An 11,014-nucleotide genomic window follows, 5' to 3' on the forward strand; every position below is an offset into this window, starting at 1 on the left:
TTGACCCGAGTCCTAACCCTGTATTTCAAAAACATTTTCCAACAAAGTGACTAAAGCACTAAGGTGACATTCATTTTCTTTGATATTCATTTTCTTTTCTTAATAACTATTTAAAGCAATGCACCACTTGTGCCTGCCTTTGCTTCAAGCCTTTTTCTACTATATGCTTATTCCTGTCATAAGTTTTACAGAAATTGTTTCTATACTTAAGTTATAATGAATTTTTTAAACACTTGTCTAACTGGTGAGGTGTTGGTGAATGTTTAAGAGGAAAAATGTTAACTTGCAGCATTTGCTCACATACAGGTTAACACTGGCCTGTTGTTGATTTCAAGCCACCTGCATAATGCCCTGGAATGCAGAGCTCTCACCAAGTGCTAAGTGCTAGGTGCTAGCCAGCTTAGGAGCACCACTGGAGCTAGGTCATCCCCCACAAAGCAATATGTGAACCACATTTTTATTCAAAAGCTAACTTTCAGTAGGAGACTCACATTCATGCATTTCAAGAAAGTGTCAAACCCTTGCCAGCAAGGATCCAACCAGCAAGGATCCAACACAGGACAAGGTCACTGTTTCTTGGTTCTCAAGGAACTTTATTCACGGAGACAGAAGGAAAGGGCAAGGGGAGAGGAGAAAAGAGGAGGAGGGGGCCTCGCCCAGATCCCAATGTCCCTTTATATCCCAAGTCCCTAGGAGCATGTACTCCACAGCCAATAGTGGTTCTGTTCACCTGCAGTTTATGCTAATGTGGTCCAATCTGATGAAAGGGCACATATAGCCTCTGGTTGAAAGTTCATCTGATTCATCTAGTTCCTCCTAGTTGTTTGTGCAAAGTCCATCCTGTTTCAACTTGGTTGTTTTCCTAGGACTTGTGGTGGATACTTCCTAGAGTTGTTTTTCTCGACAGATTGCTGCAAGCTATGTAGATACAAAAATGAGGAGGTTCCCACAGGTGGCCACCCTGCAGTTCCCCACAGAAAGAAAATGAAATATTGCTATGCCATCATTTATTTCCCTCATTCACAGTTTAAATATGGCACATGGCTATAAAAAGTCTCCACAATAGCGAAAGAAACAAGGAAATAAAGTAGAACATTAAAAACCACATTGAATTACTGCTATAATTGTTTAATTCAAAATATAAGGAGTGTCTGATGTTGTGGCACTGTGGGTTAAACCACCACTGGGGATGCCTGCATTCCATATCTGAGTGCCTGGTTCGAATCCCAGCTAATCTACTCCTAATCCAGCTCCCTGCTAGTGCACCTGAGAAGCAGCAGAAGGCAGCTCAAATACTTGAGTCCCTCCCACTCACACAGGGACTGGATGGAGCTCTTGGCTTTGGCCTGGTCTAGTCTCAGCTGTTGCAGCCATTTGAGGAGTGAATCAGGGAATGGAATCTCTCTCTCTCTCTCTCTCTTTCTCTCTCTCTCTGTCTTTCAAATAAATCAATCTTTTAAAAATTTATTGTAAGGAGCTGGTGCTGTGCCTCACTTGATTAATCCTCTGCCTGCGGTGCCGGCATCCCATATGGATACCGGGTTCTAATCCAGGCTGCTCCTCTTCCAGTCCAGCTCTCTGTTGTAGCCCAGGAAGGCAGTGGAGGATGGCCTAAGTGTTTGGGCCCATGCACTCACATGGGAGACCAGGAGGAGGCACCTTGCTCCTGGCTTCAGATCAGAGTAGCTCTGGCCATAGAGGCCATTTGGGGAGTGAACCAATGGAAGGAAGACCTCTCTCTCTCTCTCTCTCTCTCACTGTCTATAACTCTACCTGCCAAATAAATAAAATATATAATAAATAATATATATATAGTAAGGAAATCAGACAATGGGATAGAAAACTATCAATTTCATAAGAAGAGACTGTTACTTAATTAGGAAAGATTAAAATATGGCAGGAAATGCATCAATCACCTTAGAAGAATATTACAATTTCATCTATGGAGAAATAAGGAAAATCTCTTGAAATAAGAAAATGCTAAATTGAAATAAGAAAACACCAACCTGGCTTCTTTGTTTATTTGATCTCCATATCCCACTGTTTTCACAACAGTCAATTTCAATTGAACATTGCTCTCCTGCAGCTCATGTGTCTGAATTTTAAGTCCAACATTTGAGTAAAAATGTAAGGATTTGTTATCTCTCAAATGGGTATTAAACAATGTTTCAATCAGCGTTGATTTTCCAATTCCAGTCTCCCCTGTAATAAACATGGCTGGATCACCATAGGAGCAGAAGACTGCTGAGAAGTAACACTAGATCTCTACAGTGCTTTAAAAGGCCCCAAAATCTAAAAAAGTTTAACTCATAGATTAGTGTAGAATGATGGTTACCAGGTGCTAGAGAGTGGGGATGAAGTAGGGACATAAATTTTCAAATAGAGAAGGAGAATAAGTTTACAACAGGAGAACCAGAATCAGTAATAATGTATTTTATATTGCAAAAGAACTAAAAGAGTAAAATCCAAATGTCTCACCATAAAAAAAGGATAGGTAAAGGAGACAATGAGTATGCTAATTATCTTGATTTAATAATTCTACACTGTATACACACATCAAAACACTGTTGTAGCCAATAAGTGTATACAATTAAGATTTGTTCATTGGAAAATATTATTTTAAAAAATAAGTAAATTTTGGGCCCCAAATACTTTAGAGACTGGGATGGTCTTGAAAACATACATGCTGACCAGGACTCCTTCAGACATTAATGAGGTATAGAAAGAAAATGGACTCTAAGCTGCAACAGACTTTGAACACCACTGAGGTGTTTAAATTCAAATGTATTTAGGCTGGCACCATGGCTCACTAGGCTAATTCTCCACCTTCAGCGCCAGCACTCTGGGTTCTAGTCCCGGTTGGGGCGCTGGTTCTGTTCTGGTTGCTCCTCTTCCAGTCCAGCTCTCTGCTGTGGCCCAGGAAGGCAGTAGAGGATGGCCCAAGTACTTGGGTCCTGCACCCGCATGGAAGACCAGGAGGAAGCACCTGGCTCCTGGCTTCAGATAGGCACAGTGCGCTGGCCATGGTGGCCATTCAGGGGGTGAACCTACGGAAGGAAGACCTTTCGCTCTGTCTCTATATATCTCTGTCAAAAAATAAATAATTTTAAATATTCAAATGTATTTAAATAATATAACTAAGAAGATGAAACCCAATATAAGTATTAAGACATGGTCTTAAACTAAAAGCACCAATGTTACAGGACTTAAGATAAATGAAATGAGCATAGCATTGAGAAATTCAGATGAGGTGTTTGGCACTTACCCACACAGAGAATATTAAAAGATAATCCTTGATGAGAGCCCTGTTTACCAACTGGTAGGGCAAACATTCAAAACCAAAATGGCCAAGTGTGGTTAAGCAATGGATATTCTCTTCTTTTTGCTTAAAGAAAAGAAAGTGAAAAGGTTTTATTAGAATAGGGGATGAAGACATTTGAAAAGACAATGATAATATGCCAAAGAAATTAGAGTTATCATACCTCAGACAAGATGCAAATGTGGTAAGTACATTTGTACAAAAAGAAGTTTGGGACCAGATACATATATTATGTGATCATTGTTTATAAACAAAAATGAATTTATCTCATCACATTCAAAAAGATTATGTTACTAGCATTTTTTAAAATTATTTTTTAAGGAATACAAATTTCATAAGTACAACTTTAGGAATATAGTTATTCTTCCCACCATACCCACCCTCCCACCCACACTGACACCCCTCCTCCTCCCAATTAATGTTTGTATATTTGCTCACACAATGGGAGTATCTTAGGTCATGAAAAGTATTTGTGAAGAATGCTTTAAGGAGTTGAGAAATACATACTAGAAATATAAAGTAAAATGAATCAAGATACAAAGTTGTGAATATCTGCCTAACTTCTGGTAATATCTGAGGAACTTGGAGCATCCCATGTCTTCTCACAGTAATGATAGAAACAAGTGTTTGAAGGCACTGGATGGAAAATAAAAGCAGGCAGAAACAGGAAGGGGTCAAACCCTGTAAGTAAGAGAAGTATATTGAGTGGAATCACATTTATCTACATAGTCTCCTGTGGCCAGTCACCAGAGAATGATGTGTTTGGGGCATAGGGCACAGAGAGAGACAATCATAGACCGGGGAGTAGAAGTCAGAGGCTGAAGTGTCAAAATTCTCTAAGACAATGCAATAGATAGAGTCTCAGATCTTCAAACTTAAAAACTCCTGGTTGGCCTTTGAATTCTGTGTGTTCTCAGTGGCAATTTAGAGGAGAGCTAGCATTCTGAAGGTGTCAAACAAATATTTCAGCAGTAGTCCTGGGGAGATAGAGTTTGGAATTTAAGTTTATCCCATGTTATGGTAAGTTTAATACAGTGGGTTTCCATTTAAACCCTATGTAATAGGAGTAAGGATGGTGAACCCAGTCAAAGGGTTACTATCAATTTGAAAGTTCTAACTGGGGCTGGTGTTGTGGTACCTGAGAAAAGTGCCAACTCATGTTTAAGGGATGGTGTATTAGAATAAACTGAAGCTTCCTCAGCAGAAACCTTCCAGGCCCTCAGGGAATGGAAGGACATGTTCCAAGTTCTGAAAGAAGAAAACTTCCAAACAAGAATAATATATCCAGCACAGACGTCCTCCATAAGTGAAAGAGAAAGACTTTGCAAGAAAAAACAGAACATTTATTACCACCAGACCACCCTTACAATGGCTGCTTCAGGGAGTCCTGCAGACACAAAGGGAAGAAAACTACCATAATGAAAACATGAACATGTAAACCCCACAAGAAGTAGAAAATAATCAACAGAATAGGGATTGATAGAGGGGGAGGGGGTACCAAAATACAGTTAGATATGAGGAATAAATTCTAGTGTTCTATATTACTGTAGTATTTGAAATATTTAAAACCTCTTATGGGTCTTATAAAGAACTAGAGAAGAACTTGTTGACAGCAAGGACAAAGAAATGATAAACGCATCAGGAGATGGGAATGCTGTTTACCCTGATTTTATCACTAAAATCATATAAATGCATCAGATTATCACACAATATCCCATAAGTGTATAAGATGCATGATTACTCAATTATAAATTTTTAAAAAGAATGTTCACCACTAAACTGAAAATACAACCAGTAAGAAATAAATAAAATACATTCAGTTCCTTACTGATTGTTCTCTTAGAAGATGGAGTTTCATAACAATGGAAAATGCTGAGCTCTTCTCATTTATGAAAAGAACATGCTGGAGATTTCTGATATACTCTGGAGATTATGTTAATGAATCAACAAGAGATTCAAACACTCCTCTGTCCTCTCTGGCCTAGACTCCTTTCTCGTATTTTTAAAACTGTAGCCTAGGGAGGTACATGATAAAGTTCTTCCTGTGCCCACTGTCTTATCAGGAAAGAGCAGAAACTTTGGCCTCATCAGCACTCAGTTCTCACCCACAGAGTGATTTTTAGAGCAAGCAGAAGTTTCAATAGTATCACTAGCATTATTTGATAATAGCTTCTGGTGGATCAAAATTCTTTCACATAAATGCCAATGTCCATGTAGAAAGCATACATATTTCAAATTCTAATGACTTGGAATTTGTGATCATTCAAATATTGCTCTTAAATTTGCCTTTGTAGCATTTACAAATAAAGCAATTTTTTAAAGATTTATTTTTTACTTATTTAAAAGAGTTACAGAGAGAGAAAGGGAGTAAGAGAGAGAGAGATCTTCCAACCACTGGTTCACTCCTCAAATGGCTTGCAATGGCCAGGGCTCAGCCAGGCCAAATCCAGGAGCCAGGACCTTCTTCCAGGTGTCTCACATGGGTACAGGGGTCCAAAGATTTGGACCATCTTCTACTGCTTTCCCAAGGTGCATTAGCAGGGAGCAGGGTTGGAAGTGGGGCAGCCAGGATTTGAACTGGCACCCATATAGGATGCCGTCATTGCCAGCGGCAGCTTAACCCTTCATGCGATGGCCCCATATAAAGCAAATTAAGAAGCAAAGATGGATAGATGTGAAAAATCAGTTTTAATCTACAATAATAAATTAAAGGATTATTTCATAAGTATTCACATGAAACCTGAGTGCTAATCATGGTTTATTTTAATATCTATGATACAAAGTACATGTAGACTGCACTAGAAAATGGAATAGTGTACATTATAAAGGCTGTAAATTATAAAGGACTCCACACCTGCTGATAAGCCCTGATGTGTAATCTGCACTCATTGATGCCTATTTCCCAGTGGCACTGGGCAAAGGTAGGTGAAAAAGACAAGATATCCACCTTGGGAAGTCATAGGAACAGTTGCTGGTGCTTTTGTTCTCTCTTCTATAGAGCATTTGGTCATATGATCCTAAAAGTCTTTCACACTCTAATCTCTGTAAGTCAAGAACCTATAATTTCAAGGATAATATACACCATATCAGAAAATGCTAACAATAGCTTACTATTGTACTAATTACCAAAATTGTAGGTAAACCCATATAGTGGAATGAATGCCCTGAAGATAGGGCAACGTTTGCATGGAGGAGATGAGTATTGTCAATAAGAGGCAAATAGGACAGAAGGGTAACAAATATGATCTTGAGGATGGAAGGAAAAGGAGACACATTTTCTGGGAAATAAAAAGTCAAAAAAACTTAACAGCCAACTAAATGTTGGGATCAGTAATAAAAGGTCAGAAGAAGGAGGGTATTTTTGGTGTGAGAGAAAAATCAGTTTGAGTTTCAAATTTTAAGGAAATTACAGAAACACCCTAAAAGACGACTGAGCAGAGTGAAGGCTTGAGTGCCTATTCAAATCCTGCCTGCTCTGCTTCCCATCCAGCTCCCTGCTAATGCTCCTGGGAAAGCAGCAGAAGGCAGCCTGAGTGCTTGTCCCCCCCACACCAACATGGGAAACCCAGTTTGGCCCAGCCCTGGCCATCTTTGGGGAGTGAACCAGTGGATGGAAGATTCTTCCCCCCTTCCTTCCTTTTCTCTCCTTCACTCTGCCTTCCAAATAATTTTTTTAAATATATTATAACAAATGAGAAAACTACGTGAAATACAAAAGAATTAAACATAGTATGTTGCATATATAGCCTGTAGCTTAATGGCAAATTAAATCTAATAAAAGCATAAAGGGAGGAGGCAAGGAACTAAAATGACTACAAGTGCAAGAAAGAGTTAATAGTGTAATATAATTTCAAAAAAACTATGATAGTCCATGTAGCAAGATAAAAGGATGCAGCCAGCTGAACTTGTCTCTGCTGGTCAAAATTTTAGGAAATTCTTGTTCAACTCTAAGGGGCACACTGGAATACTGCATGTCATCCCATGTTTTGCAGAGTTCCTGATACAGTGTTGTTTATTAAATAATCAGGAAGAAAGGAAAAGAAGAAGAGGAAGAGGGAGGACAGACAGGAAAAGGATGGAAAGAACCCAAAGTGGAGTGTTTAGCTTCATAATAGAACCTTGTATATGCAAAGTGAAGACTGGGAGAGGGAGTAAAACAAGTGTTTTAGAGGAATAAAGCCTGAAAATGCATGAAGATCATCATATGGAAAAGGTATTACATTTATTGTGGGATGCCCAAAAGAATGGCAAAAGGAGAGCAAGTTCCAAAGAACTAATTTTCTATAAAATATGAAAGGGACTTTATCATAAAGTCATTCAGTAATTGAGTAGTGGTGGAGGAATGAGCATTTAGCCTAGTGGTTATCCCACATTGGAGTGCCTACATTTGATTCTCAGTTTTGGCTCCAACTTCCTGGAATCCAGACCCTAGAAGTCAGCTCTGATGGCTCAAATGATTGGGCTCCTGCCACTCAGATGGAAGACTTGGATTATATCCCTGGCTCCTAGCTCCAGTCCTGGCCACTACAGGCATTTGGAGAATGAACCAGCAGATAGAGTGCTCTCTCTCTCTCTCTCTCTCTCTGTCCCCTTCTCAAATACATAATAAAAAAAAATCTTAAATTTATAAATTAAGTGTGCCCACTTAAACCTTAAATTCACATAAGAAAGGAATGAAAAACGGGATTGTCACTAATGATGAGAGTATATCTTGGCATAGTATCTACAATGATTACCCAATTTTAAAACTTTGTATACTTTCTGACCCAACAATTTCATTTATAAGAAAATAGCATAAAATATACATGAAAAGATAGGTATGTTCAGTGCCGCAGCATTATAAGAAATAGAGAAAATATCACCTTACAACTACCCAGAAGGGACTGGCTACTGAAGAACAAGACATCTGTGCACTGAGAAAGTACAGAACTTAAAAGGAATAGGTTGACCTGTATTTGCTGATACAAAAAGTCATTCAAAGATTAGTTATTGCTGAGTTGAAAAGATGTTTTCTCTTTTCTATTCTTTAAATTCTTTAATAATGTGAGAATAGTATTTTTTAATACTTAAAATTATGTTGTCCAGTTGTAAAAGCATTCAACAAAAGGTTGGAAGATTACTCACGCTGTGGTCTGAAATTTTGGGTTCCCCTAAAAATTTGTATGTTGAACCCCAATCACCAAAGCAAGGTGTCAAGGGGTAGGCCACTGGGAGGTGACTAGACTGTGAGAGTTCTGCCCTCATGAAAAAGGCTTGATGGAAACTGTTTCTTCTGCCATGTAAGGATACACTGAGGGGCCTGGCGCTGTGGCACAGCAGGTTAACGCCCCGGCCTGAAGCACTGGCATCCCACATGGCCACCAGTTCAAGACCCGGCTGCTCCACTTCCGACCCAACTCTCTGCTGTGGCCTGGGAAAGCAGTGGAGGATGGCTCAAGTTCTTGGGCCCCTGTATCCACTTGGGAGACCCAGAGGAAGCTCTTGGCTCCTGCCTTCAGGTTGGTGCAGTTCCGGCCATTGCGACCAGTTGGGAAGTGAACCAGCCGATGGAAGACCTCTTTCTCTCTCTCTCTCTCTCTCTCTCTCTCTCTCTCTCTCTTGCTCTCGCTCTCTCTCTCTGTAACTCTGACTTGAAAATAAATAAATAAATCTTTTTTTTAAAAAAATAAAAAGTGTGGATGTTTGAAAAATAAAGGTGAAACAGACCATTCTTTCAAGGAAAAGGAAAAGGGAAAAAAATTGGTGGTTTGGCAGTTCAAACTTAGATATAGAATTTGAAAAAAGAGAAAACACCAACAGGAATGATATTAGTAATTAAGACATAAACACTATTTAACATAACTGAATATCCATGTATAAATTTGACATTCTCCATCATAAAGAGTTCTGAAACTCAAGTTTCACTCTTTTGAACATTTTACTTTTTGGACATACTACTATTTTTAATGTAAATTTTAATATGAAATACCTTTCCCTAGTACAGAGACTCATCTTAAAATGGAACTTGATTCAAAGTGACACTCAGTAAAGCAATTAGCAAGCATCGACCCAATCACTTCCTAAAATAACTTCATTTAAAAAGTTCTCATTGGCATGGGCGTCATGGCACAGTGAGTTAAGCTGCTGTTTAGGGTGCTCACATCTTATATGGAAATGCCAGTTCTAGTCCCTACAGCACTTTTTCAGATCCAGCTTCCTGCTAATGCACCTGGTAAGGCATCAGATAGTGGCTTAAGTTCCTGGGTCCCTGCCACTCAAGTCGGGAGATGGAATTCCCGGCTCCTGATTTTGGCCTGGCCCAACTCTGGCTGTTGTGGTCATTTGGAGAGTGAACCAGCTATGAGCAAAATCTCTCTCTCTCTCTCTTTTCTCTCACTTCCTCTTTTTCTCTTTCTGCCATTCTTATAGATAAATAAAATAAAATTTAAAAATAAAAGGTATTCATTTTTGGTATATAGACTGTACAAATATACAAAATAGTTAATTCATGTGCAACCATAAAAAGCAAGCCTTTAACATCAGGATCTATAGCAGTGTACTCAGTCAATAGTTTCCAATCTAACTGAGGCCCACAGAGTTCTATTGGGAAGATATACTTAACTGTTTCTTCATCATTAGGTTTCTTTGTAGGCACACATGTTGGTTTTTCTACCATGTCAGATTGAAAGAACTGAAAATGAAGAAATAAAGTCTTAAAAATGTACTTACAAAGGTTACATTCTTATTTTATAACACCCCAGACCTGTTTTGAGTTGTAGCTGTCTTGCTACAGAGGCTTCTACACAATAAATAATATATATTCAAGATACACGGTAATGCATGTAACCATGACAAACAGAAGCATTCTAGGAAAGGTAACTTCCTTTTTGAAATCAAGAGGACAAAGAGCACTCACTCTTCATTAAAAGACTAAACAGTCATGAGAAACTAGACTTTATTTATTTATTTATTTATTGACAGGCAGAGTGGACAATGAGAGAGAGAGAGACAGAGAGAAAGGTCTTCCTTTTTGCCATTGGTTCACCCTCCAATGGCCGCCACGGCCGGCGCGCTGCGGCCGGCGCACCGTGCCGATCCGATAGCAGGAGCCAGGTGTTTATCCTGGTCTCCCATGGGGTGCAGGGCCCAAGCACTTGGGCCATCCTCCACTGCACTCCCTGGCCACAGCAGAGAGCTGGCCTGGAAGAGGGGCAACGGGGACAGAATCCGGTGCCCCAACTGGGACTAGAACCCGGTATGCCGGCGCCGCAAAGCGGAGGATTAGCCTATTGAGCCGCGGCGCTGGCTGAGACTTTTGTTTTAAGTCCATGCTAAACCAACCAACCAAGAAGCCTGCATAATTGCTTAACTTTCCAGAACAGCTTACCAGGGGAGTGTGGGACATTAGAGCACAATAACTGAAGGAGAATTAGAAAGACAGAGCTTATAGAATATAAAGGAGTCCCTTGGACACTGAACTAACACAATGATAATTCTCACAAAGCACCTACTATGCACCCAGCATTGTGCCCAGCGCCTTGTGCTTTACCTCGTTTAGTGCTCCTAGGAGCCCTGAGGTGGACAGATTTTCATTGCCATCTGCCAGGTGGAAAAAATGACACAGCTGAAGGAACTTACTTGCCCAGAGGTCCAGCAGGTCTGAGCTGGTCCCAAAGCTGGTGTTCTTCCTAATGGCCACACTTGTGGACCAAATCA

General features: G+C 39.7%; 1 pseudogene; it reads right to left on the reverse strand.

The window, feature by feature from the left end:
• Window positions 1–1,912: 1,912 nt before the first annotated feature.
• Window positions 1,913–9,974, reverse strand: LOC133750490 (septin-14-like; annotated as a pseudogene).
• Between the last annotated feature and the right edge of the window lie 1,040 nt (window positions 9,975–11,014).

The sequence above is a fragment of the Lepus europaeus genome, chromosome 21, assembly GCF_033115175.1.
Source record: "Lepus europaeus isolate LE1 chromosome 21, mLepTim1.pri, whole genome shotgun sequence".
In the NCBI taxonomy this organism is placed as follows: domain Eukaryota; kingdom Metazoa; phylum Chordata; class Mammalia; order Lagomorpha; family Leporidae; genus Lepus; species Lepus europaeus.